Raw genomic sequence first — 12,163 nt, forward strand, 5'->3', positions numbered from 1 at the left:
TTTAACTTACTAAAATTACAATTTTAGAGAACATCTGTTTAGTTGGTACTTTTTTAAACGGTGCAGATCTAGAAATAAAGCAGAAAGATGTTTCAGCATGGTGAGGACGAGAGGGAGGTCACAAGTCACTGGGAAGTAGAAAGCCAGAACTAATAGATGAGATGCCATTCTTGGTGGGAGGTAATAGTGACCCCCAGGGGGAGTGTGATTGTCAATTATGTGTCAACTTGGCAAGGCCATGGTACCCAGTTGTTTGGTCAAATACCAGTCTAGACATTGCTGTGAAGGTATTTTTTTTTTATGTGATTAACATTTAAATCAGTAGATTTTGAGTAAAACAGATTGCCTTCGATGATGTGGTGGGCCTCATCAAATCAGTTGAAGGCCATAAGAGAAAAGAGTGAAGTCCCTAGAAGAAAAAGGAATTCTGCCCCCAGACTGCCTGTGTCTTAAGGGCTGCAAAATCAACTCGTGCTGAAATGCCCAGCCTGCAGGCCTGCCCTCTGGGCTTCACACCTGCTAGTCCCCACAGCTGCATACACCAATCTTTTGAAATCGACCAATCTCTCTCTCTCTCTCCAACTATAGATATATGCGTACCTTAGAAATATTGTGATTTCAATTCCAGACAAACTAAATAAAGCAAATATCACCATAAAGAGAGTCACACAATTTTTTTGGTTTCCCAGCATATACAAAGGTTACATTTACACTCTACTGTAGTCTATTAAGTGTGCAATAGTTTTATGTCTAAAAAAAGTGCATACCTTAATTTTAAGTATTTAATTGCTAAAAAATGCTAACCATCATCCAAGCCTTCAGTGAGTCATAATCTCTTTGCAATAGTAACATAAAAGATCACTGATCACAGATCACCACAGCAAATATAATACCTTATAAGTTTGAAAGATTGAGAGAATTACCCAAATGTGACACGGAGACATGAAGAGAGCAAATGCTGTTGGAAAAATGGCACCAATAGGCTTGCTCAGTGCAGGGTTGCCACAAACCTTCAATTTGTACCAAAAAAAAGCAGTATCTGTGAAGTGCAATAAAGTCAAGACGAAAAAATGGGGTATGTCTGTGTATCTGTCTTATCTATCTATGTGTCTGTCTGTCTGTCTGTCTGTCTATCTACCTACCTCTACCTGTATCAGTCATGCTGGTTCTCTTTCTCTGGCGAACCCTGACTAATACAGGAGGACAGGAGGTTACTAAGAGTGTTTTGCTCTAAGACATTTGTAATTGTTCATTTAAAACAATAAGGATTGGGTGCAAATTCCAATAAATAAAATGAAAACATAGATTTCCACGTTTTATTTCATATCATGTAAACCAACAACTAACGTGTGGGTCTCTAAAATATGCGTGTTCCACGAAAGCTAAATAAGAACTGAAAAACTGTATGAGTGGTTGTGAATGAGATGGGCTCACTCTGCTGCACAGCTCTTGCGTGCCCATGATTTCCACTGAAGTCCTTGAATCTGTGCTTCCATGAGGTCTCCAGGATTATCCCATTGTTGACAAAAGGACTCCTCGGAGGTGATGGACTTGGAGCATCGAAGCCAGCACTCCTCTCCCTGCAGGACCGGATGGTGGCTTGGTTCCGCCCGGCAGGGGATGCTCTGCCTCCCTGCAGGTGCTGATGTCACGTGTGAAGGCTCTGAATGCTGAGATTCATTTGGTGGATTTCATAATTGTTTGCCACTTGGATGCACTTCTCACCAGAGTTCAACAAGTACTCCTAACCACAAGGATTGGAAACAAAGGGACGCTCTAGGCTTGCTCTTAAAACTCGCAGGCAGGTTGAAACCACAGGGTTTTGCATAATAAACACCATTTAGTTGGGCAGCTCTGTGTTTGTGTTTACGGGGTGACAGGGTGCTGGATGTTGAACGTTCTACTTTTCCCATCGTCTGCAATTATCTATGGCGTGTGTCTTTGTAGACCTATTGGCTTCATTTCTTCCTAGGGTGCCTGGGTGGTGACTGCCACAGAGAACACCCTCTTTGCTCCAAGAAGCACTTGCCATCCTGTCCTGGAGAAGTGGTAGAACACAGAGGCTGAGAATTTTAATGTATTACCACCTCCTCTTACAAGCTATGTGACCTTGGGCAGATTACTTAACCTTGCTGTTTCTCAAATTCCTCAACTGGGAAATGGTGATAATCACAGTGTCTTCCTCTTAGGCTTGTTGAGAGGCTTAAACGTGGTGATTTGGCCTGTGTGATGCCCTTAGCGTCATGTCTGGTCAAGTTACCCTTCAATAAACATAAGCCGGTATCACTTCTTAGAAGGCGGGAAGAATATCCCTTTGAGAGATGGGGAGAGTCATTGGAGGTTGTTGTTTACCCATTTTTATGTATAATTGTGTGTATCTGCAAATCCCCAACTCCCAATTTATCCACAGTTCATCACCACAACTCAATTATATGTCTTCTACAGAAAGACCAGATTTGACGTTCTTCAGCCCAGCTCTGGGACCAGAACCCCACCCAGAAGACCACCCAAAAGTACTGACTGATGGGAAATTTTAAGAAATTGAGGTATAGTTCACCTATCATAAAATTTACTCTCAAAGTGTACAATTCAATGGTTTTCATCATATTCAAAGAGTTGCAAAACCATCACAACTATTTAATTCTAGAGCATTTTTATCAACTCCCAAAGAAACTCTGTATCCATTAGCAGTCACTCTCCATTCCTCTGGGCCCCCAGTGCCTGGCTACCACAAGTCTACTTTCTGTCTCTGTATATTTTCCTATTCTGAAAATTTCATGTAAGTATAATTACACAGTATGTAGCCTGTGTCTGAAGAAGATATCATTTTCTCAGTGTAATAGGATGCTGGTTATGAAAGCTAGCTTTATGGGCGGGGAAGGTATAGCTCAGTGGTAGAGCGTATGCTTAGCATGCTTAAGGTCCTGGGTTCAATCCCCAGTAACTCTAATTTTTAAAAAAGCATATTAAGAAAAGTGGAATCTAAAAAAAACGGTACAAATAAAAAACATCTTCTATAAAAGCATCAAATATGAAACACTTAGAGATAAATCTGACAAAAGAGGTGGAAGTTCTGTGCACTGAAGACTGTGTGTATATAGCTGAGAGACATTAAAGAGGATCTAAATAAATGGAGAGAAATACGGGTCAGGAGACCCAACACTGTTAAAGTGTCAGCTCCCCCCAAGTTGATCTATAGATTCAATGGAATCCCAGCCCAAATCCCAGCAGGCGCTTTTACAGAAATTGATGAGCTGATTCTAAAAGTCATAGGGAAAAGAAAAGGACCTAGAATAGCCAAAATAACTCTAAAAAAGAAGACAGTTGCAGAAGTAAGACTGATTTCAAAACTTATTACAGGGCAACACGAATCCACTACCCTGCTGAAAAGGAAACCATCCCACTGCTCCTGCACAATCTGGGTGGAAGAACTCAGTGGACGCACGGAAGCTGGAGGGTGGGTGGGACTGCGCGTGAAGAGGTCTCAACCTGGACCTGTCCTGGGCCAGTCTGTTGCCTGGCGACATTAGCACCCCAATGCATTCAAGGAAAGGACCTTGTACTTATCAATTATATGCTTGCTGATTTTCTGGGGTTTGTTGTAGTATGAGGAAAGGCACTCTTTCCAGTGCTCTGCATCACCCAGCAGAAACTGTGAATTGATGGAATGAATTTTAAGTAAAAAATAGAGGGAATGAAACGATTCAGATGTCTAGAAGTGACAATATGAAATGAAGAGAGAGAGCCCTGGGCCGACTGGATGTTGAAAGGTGTGGAGAGAAGCAGCCTGTCGGGGAGCACAGGAGCACGAAGCCAAAGCTCTCTATCACTTCCCCGTGTTCAACACCCCACGAGGGTCCTTCTGCAGCACTCTCTAAACTGCCTACCTTTCTGAAGCCTGACTATTTCAAAGCTGAATTCTCCTTAGGAATACATCTCTAATGAGCATGTTTGGAAACTGTGACATGATTATCTTTGGGCAACAAAAGGACAGAAGGGGAAAGAATCATCTGCGAGGGAGCGGAAGAGGAACACAAAGATTTCCCATGACCCCTCAAAGCTCAAAGAATGCACCTGGGCATTCCAAGAGCAGGAGAATAGTTGGGCCTCACGTTATTTCCATTAAAATAGTCAACTACATCTCCGGAATATTTTGGCCACATCATCAAAGCAAATGATTACCTCTTATTCTATAGAAAGCCTGGAGACAAGGTCAGTGTCATTGTGTTTTTCAAAAGCATCAGATAAAACCTCCCTTGTCATAAAACCACAGAAATAATTTATGGTTTCTTTGAGTAACTTTACAGCAAAAGCAAAATGAAGCCTCTTTCACCTTAACTTACCAACTATTTAATTAACTCTATAACCTCTTCACGTCCTACAACTTCCACCATTTAGGAATTGGTCTATAGTATCTTACTTCATTTTTATTAATTGTTTCATATTTTGCTTGTCTTGGTCTTAATATAATGTGTACTATCAAATTATTGACAGCAAAATAGTCCCTCTGATTAATGAGTCCTGAGATTCTGAGAACAAGAATGTTTGAAGGGACTTAAAAGGTAAATCTAGAGGATAGTCACTGCAGGGATGATGACACTGGTCCAGAGAAGTAGGGTTTAGTAGACAATGTCAGATTCTGTTCTGATTAGCTACTGTTGCATGATAAATGATTTTTTAAAAAGATTTTTAAAATTATCTTTCATTCTTCTGTGAGCTGACAGGGCTCAGCTAGGTAGTTCTTGCTTGGGTCTGTATCAGTAAGGGTTCTTCGGAGAAACAGAATAAATAATATATACAACTGTATAATTCTTTCTCTCTCCCTTCCTTCCTTCCTCCTTTCCTTCCTTTCTCTATTCTCTCTCTCTCTTTCTTTCTTCTTTGGAATTGTCTAGAAACTCAAGCTGGAGCTGATGCATCAGTCTTGAGGCAGAATTTCTTCTTCTCCAGAAAAGCTCAGTTTTTGCTCTTAAGGCATCATGACTGGGTGAGTCCCACCCACAGTACTGAGGATAATCTTCTTATTTAAAGTCAACTGATTTAGATGTTAACTACATCATCTACAAAATACCTTCACAGCAACATCTAGATTAGTGTTCATTTAAATAACTCAGTACCCAGTACCATAGCCTGGCCAAGATCACACATAAAACCATGTCAGGTGCCTCATATGGTTATAGTCAGATGTCTTCTGAAGGCTCTCCTGGGCTGGACGTCCAAGAAGACTCACCGTTGTGGCTAGTGGTTGATACTGGCTGTCAGCTGGGAGCTCAGCTGGGGCTGCTGACCAGCATGCCAGCCTGTTTCGTCTCCAGGTTTGGAATTCTCTCATCATGGTGGCTGGGTTCTGAGAGGGAGTATTCTAGAAGCCAGAATTCCAGGAAACAGGAAATGGAGCTGGGACAATGTTCCACCATGTTTTGTTGGCAAAGCAGTCATGGGGCTCACTCAGATTCAAGAAGGGGCAGAAATAGATTCCACCCCTTGAAGGGAGAGTGGCAAAGGCACACTGCAGAACATATGGGCTGCGAGATTTAGCTGAAGACATTCCTGGAAAATACAACGGCACAAACAATTTCCATGCACGTTGGCCCGCCATCCAACCACCAGCACCCGAAGCTCTTTGCCTCAGAGCTTCTTTGGTGGCCAGCGTCTGCTCTGCCTCTCGTGGGGCAGGTCTGCAGTGATGGGAAATTAGCACCCAGCCAATGGGAGAGCTGGATGCTACAAACCCCTTACCTCCCAAAGCTCCTGTAGCAGGAGTAAGCTCCAGTTGCAAACAATGGTACCATGATTGATAATTCAGTGTTTCTTGCTGTTTTCCCTTCCACGTTTCTTTTCCCTGCTCCCCCTACTGTGCTGCTTCCTGAGATCCCCTCTGAAAAATGTACTTGCCCTCTAATTTTTGTCTCAAGGTCAGATTCTGAGAGAACACAGCTCAAGTTATAGAGTAACTAGTCCAAGGTCAGAGCTAAACCTAGGGCTGAGTTGGCTCCCAGCCAAGAATACTTCTCTTATTTGCTGAATTCTGAAAGAGGTTCAGAATATTAAAGTGCTTAACTTTATTGAGTATTGGAGAGAGGGCTTAAAAAAGCGAAAAATTCAAAGTTGTGTTAGCTATCTTAAACCGATGTTTGGAAAGAGCACTGGACAAGAAGTCAAGAAATGTGGGTTCTAGCTCTTACTCTGTGAGTCATGAATGAGTCGTGTCCCATCCCCAACTCAAGCAGTAATCACACCTCTGGCATTTCTGGGAGACTCAGATGGGATGATATCTGCAAAAGCAGAATTATGAAGAAAAATAGTCAAATGAATGGAAGGGATTAATTTTTCTCATTTTTGGTGGGTCCTTTAATAAAACATTTGTGTTTTAATTTTTTTTTACAAGCTCACATGGACTCTTTTTTTTCTTAGAGCACAATGTATTTTTATTTTTATTCATTTATTTTTTTAATTGAGGTATAGTTGATTTATAATATTGTGTTAGATTCTGGTGTACAGCACAGTGATTTAGTTATACATATATATTCGTTTTCATTATAGCTTATTAAAGCTATTGAATATAGTTCCCTGTGCTGTACAGTAGGACCTTGTTGTTCAACTGTCACATGGACTCTTTTTTAAAACATTTTTTATTGATGTGTACTTGATTTACAATGTTAGTTTCAGGTGTACGACAAAGGGATTCAGTTATACATATACACACGTATAGATATTTCTTTCATATTCTTTCCCATTATAGGTTATTACAAGAAATTGAATATAGTTCCTTGTGCCGTACAGTAGGTTCTTGTTGTTTACCTGTCACCAGCACTCTTGATCCTCATTCTGTACTTCAGAAGTAGACAGCTGCCTAGTCGACCAGCCCACTCTGTCTGGATAATTTCAGGTTATCCTGAAGTCTCCAGTTTTAAAACAAAGTCTTCAGATGTGACTTTCAGCAGGAGTTGCCCATGGCCCACCCTCAGCAGAGCCTTGTCTCAGGCTGGACAGCCAGGGTCTATTATTGCAGAACATACCTAGGCATGAACTGCCTGGGTAAAGACATTTTTTTCCTCTGTTGGTTTATTTTTTTTTTAATCACACCATATTAAGGCTTTCCCCCTCTTACTAGCTTCTTTAGGATTTATAAATTTCACCTAGCAGTGTGTGTGTGTGTGTGTGTTGAGGTTTTGATACCCATCTCTTTGCGTTAGCAGGATAGAAAAATGCAGACAACAGATTAATAGGAGAGCAACTATCTCAAGAATAGCCTTGGACACGTTTAATAATATCGATACTGCTCTGTGGTAAAGCATAGCCACGGCGTCAAGACTTACACACTTATTTGCTAACTGAATTTATCGCACTTTCTGGTTGAAGAGGTAAAATGCAACCTACCTGCAAAAGATTTTGAACACGACCTGGGTTTGACATTGGTTTTTATGCTATATTTTTAAAAGGGAAATAATTTAGTTTGATCTACGGTTTGTTTAGAAAACTTTGCCAACTTAACTAAAGCCACAGCCACTCTCTGCAGGAATTGGCCTTGCCTTGCTAGACACTTGCCTTGGTTTATGCTAATGGGGGGAAAGTCTTAATCTGGGAATGACACGTCTCTCAAAGACTAATTTCACAGTAGATATTTTAAAAAATGCTGGTTGACAGATTTCTACCTACACTGCCCCCTCTACAGGGGGCAGGGTGTGCCCTGGTTTACTGCTCTGCTGGTGTGTTAGATCCTGAAGGCTGAGAACTAATTACTCTCCTTTCTGCCACCAGAACAACTTTTTATGACCCCTTTCTCCTTCCATTGCATGGAATCAAATCATATGAACTTTCATTTAATTGGTTTATTTACTCTTTAAAAAAAATCCGTCTAATAGAAATAGGGAAAGGGGGGACTAGAAAATAAAGTCAATTTCTAAAAACAAATCTTAGAGTGAAACACTAATTTTTAAAAAGAAAGTTTTTTTTAAGAAAGCCTCAAATTCAGAATTTAATCTGAAAAAAAATCCTTTATTTGCATCAATAATAGGCAAAAGGCAAGAAAGCCCTCTTTGAGCTGAGGGGAAAGTTGTCCTTGGAAATGACTTCAGTGATACGATTTCATCTGTATTTCAAAGGCATTAATTTCATACCGTCCGCAGTAGGTAATGAGGATGCACAAACTCAGGTCAGATTCACCCTCCGCAAAACCCGCAAATGGAGATGCTGTCGATTGATAAGCCCGCCGGCCGTCTTAATCGTCGTGATCAAAATCCGAATATTCAGGAAAGGGGCCCGGGAGGGATGCATTTGGGTTTTTAGCAAGCCCTCGACCGAACTCAGAAGCCCAGCTTGCTTTTCCAAATCTTTTTCCAGGCCAGAGACCCGTCTGCTCGTGTGGGGCTGGCAGTGTTTCTCGAGTGCTCCAACGCTCCCCCCTCGTCCCCCAGACCCAGACACTCCCCGACCCCGGGAGCGGGTCTGGGCTGTCAAAACACGCGGCGGCGTGTTGAGTCCCAATAACTCGCACGATGATTAATGAGCGGCTTGATAATTTAATATCGCGTGTGATTAAATTATAAGGCGTGAGGGAGGGGGTCTGGGCCGACACCGCCGAGCGAGCGGGTCTCGGCTGCGCGCAGAGCCGCGCACCTCTTCGGCGCAGCGCCCGGCGGGGCTCGGCGAGCGGCGGGTCGGCGCCTTCCCAAGGTCAGTGGGTCTGGGAGGGGCACCCGGCGGGGCGGGGGCTGGGGGGGAAGGGGTGGCTTGCAGTGGGGAGGGGAGTCTGAGCGGTAGAGCTGGGCGCGTGGCCGGCTCTTCTCCCGCAAAGGCGCGGAGGAGCCGGGAGATGGCCACAGGCAAGGGGAAATCTCTTCCTTAACTCCCCGCCACAGGGCCTTAGGAAGTCTCTGGGACCCCGGGACCCCTGAGGAGAGGGGACGCTGGGCCTGGCCCGGCTGGAGCTCCTCCCGCCCCCTCCCCCACCCCACCCCGCCCCTGGACTTGGAGAGGATTTCCCCGCAGGCGGGGAGGTGGCAATCGGGTTGAGCCAACACAAGCCCCTTTCTCCCCCGGCCTCGGCCCCTAGTCCTGTCCAGTGCTGGGTGGGGTCCGCGCCAGCCTGGGTCCGGGCGCCTCCGGGAGGAGAGAGGGACTACTCAGCGGCGCAGGAACCTGAATCCCCGGGAGAGCGAAGGGGTGCTAGCAGAAACTCGAGGCTCATCTCCGGGGTTCCCAGCTTCCCTTACTGCGGCGCGCGAAGGCGATCTAAACCCGCTTGAGGTTGCTGGGGGACTCCTTGCTGTCACTCCCTTCTTAAAGGACGGTGGACGGGCTCGGGCGTGGCCACCCTTTCCTCCGGGAGAAGTGGGAGCGCGGGTTTGCAGGCGAACGCCCAGCATTGGCCTGCGCGGGTAAAGAGGCCTGCTGTCCTCACGCTGTCCCTGCCGCCACCGCGCGGTTCTACCCGGAGCGGGGCGGCGGCTGCTTTTGCTGCGGTGCAGGGCGCCGGGGTGGGGCGGGGACGGCGGTCTCGGAGGGGGACCCAGACAGGCCACTCGCGGGCATAGGGATCGTGGCTTCTCACTTCGTGATCGCATCCAAGGGCTTTACAGTCAACCCGGAGAGGGCCTGGAGAGGCGAGATGTCCCCAGAAGCCCCTAGGAAACGGCATGCTGGCCCATTCAGACGCTGAGCAGAAGTAAGTGCCACCACCGGGGTTCCCGAGGGCCGGGTGAACAGGCTGTGCCCCGGGCCTGGCAGGACGACCGATGCTGGCAGGATTTGCCGCCCGGCGCCGGGTCCTAGGAGACGCCGCGGGCTGAACCCAGTCTACCCGTTTTCCTGCAGCCAGAGAGGCCCAGGAGGGGCCGCCTGGTGTCCGGTGCCTTGGGCTCCAGGTGCGGTGGCAGAACGTTCCCCACCGCCCCTGCTCCCCGCAGAAAGGGATCGAATCTTCCTCAGCGTGGTTCCTCCGATATGCGGTAATTTACCATCCTCCCCCAGCTTCTCTGGATACTTGCAAGAAGCTCCAAGAAAGGGGGAAAACAGAACCACCGAATGGTCTTGTAAACAGAGGTCACAGTACGGGGGAGGGCACAGGAAAAAAAAGTTGTCTCAAAACACCCCCAAGAGAATGTAAAAAATAAAGGCTGCCTGGCTGGAATAGAAACAAGCCACAAATTGGTTACAGTAGGTTCAGCCTGAAATGCCTCAATTAGTAAGCACAGCGTAGGCTTTACCTACAAGTCCAGGATATTCTGAGCACAGAAAATCCTCCTTGGGAGAAAAGTCTGAACGGTGGGGTGAGGTGGAGGAATCGCCCAGAAGCCCTCCCTCGGTCTTGGACCGGGTGTGGCCCTGGACGCGCCTTTCTCCCGGGTGGGGTGGGTGCGGCCGAGCCCTCCCGGTCCAGGCCCGCAAGCTCTGCAGACGGACCGCTCTCCTTACAGTGCCTGAGTAATAAGTAGAAAGGGTTTATGGGCCAGGCTGCTGCCTGCGCCCGCCTCTGCCCCGGGGATAGTTCCGCAGAGAGGCAGCCCCAGGAGTCGCCAGAGCGCGCGCTGGCTGTGGACCCCGGGCGCCGACACGCCCCACGGCCCGACGTGGAGGTTGCGGACTGCCGCTTTCTCCCTGTTCATAAAATCACTCCTTAAATTTGCTCCTCGACCGTGCTTCTCTCAGACACAGCCACCCAAAACAGTGGCTGGGCCTACAGAGGACAATTTAAAAGCTCAGGGCCAACTTTTTCCTCCAAAAGGTGCCACAGGCCGTGTTAACATCAGGCACCTTCAGACACAGTATCTTCTCCAGGAATTAAATCTGAGTTCTGGAAGCGGGACTGGGAAGATGCTAGACAGAAGAGTGTCCTTGGACGGAAGGACCCCGCGGTTCTCCGTGTTGACATGGGGGGAGGGGAGAGCCAAGCTAGGTTGTATTTCCCGGATTATTGTCAGTCTGTTGTCTGGCCTGACGAAGCCAGGACACTGTGAGGGAGATGGCAGTCCCCAATTTCCAATGACCCCCAAAGTTGCTAAAGGAGGAACCGCTCGTTTTATGCTTTCACCCGCAAGATCGCTCGCGTCTAATGATGTCGGACACCTGCAACATGACGTGGAAATCCGTGGCGCATACGCGGGCACGGCTGGTCCAACGTGGCAGGACGCGAGCCCAGCCGCCTTCCCGCGGCCTCCCGAGGGCAAGTTCGCGCATTGATTTCGCCGCTCGCTCTCAGCCCCGCTGCCGAACGCCATTTAGGCCAAGATCGGGTATAATGGGAAACACGATCAGCAGACAATTACCCTTTCAGAGGATTCACTTCTCCTCACAGACACTGTTATTTGAGAAATAGGATCATTTGATTTCATATTGCACTAAATAACACCCAGCCGGTTCAAATTGCCAGTATCTTAAAAACCGCCCATTGGAATAAATTGCGGCGGCCTCCTTTGCTTTTTAGGGCCATATGACGGGCACCGGGCACAACTTGGAAAAACAGCTACAAAGCCAGCCCGGAGCCGTCGCTATTGGTGGGAACGGCTCTGCCACCCCTCAGGCAAAGGCATTCAGCCACCCGACTTCCTGCCACCGCCCCCTCCTCCCGCCGATTTAGAGACGGTTCCTCGTGGCTTTGGGATCGAGATGCCCAGCCCTAGCCGCCCGGAGAAAGCGCTTGGGGCCGCGCGGCTCGCTAGTGTCCAGCGGAGAAAGACGGAGGGGGCGCGACGCGCAGATTTCCGTGTGTTGCGCCTCGCTGCCGACCGGGCTGATGTGCTTGGAGGCGGCCGAGGGTCTGGGGCTCCGCGGCCGGGTCTGCGCGCTCAGCCTCGCGGGTCTAGGGTTCCTAGCTGGAGCCGCCACGGCCCCGCGCCCTGCTCCCCGAGCGCCTCCGGGCCCGCGGGCCGCGGCGCTCCCTCTCTGACCTCAGCCAGGAGCCGTGGTTCGCGGAGTCCGACTGGGGACCAAAGAGGAAGGAACCTCACGGGGCTCCAGCGCGTGGTCGAGAGGGAGAGAGCGAGGCCGAAGGGGAAAGGGAGGAGGGGGCGAGCTCGAGTTCGCGGCGCACTCACCGCCGGAGACGTTTCAGAAAGAATTAAGCTTTTTGAAGTTGGCCACAAGCTGCGCTTTAATTAACAGTCTGTTCGCTGGGTGACAGTTGTTTAGCTTGGTGGGGGTGATCCACCCCACCCTCCCTTTA

The sequence above is a fragment of the Vicugna pacos genome, chromosome 19 (genome assembly GCF_048564905.1).
Source record: "Vicugna pacos chromosome 19, VicPac4, whole genome shotgun sequence".
Lineage (NCBI taxonomy): Eukaryota > Metazoa > Chordata > Mammalia > Artiodactyla > Camelidae > Vicugna > Vicugna pacos.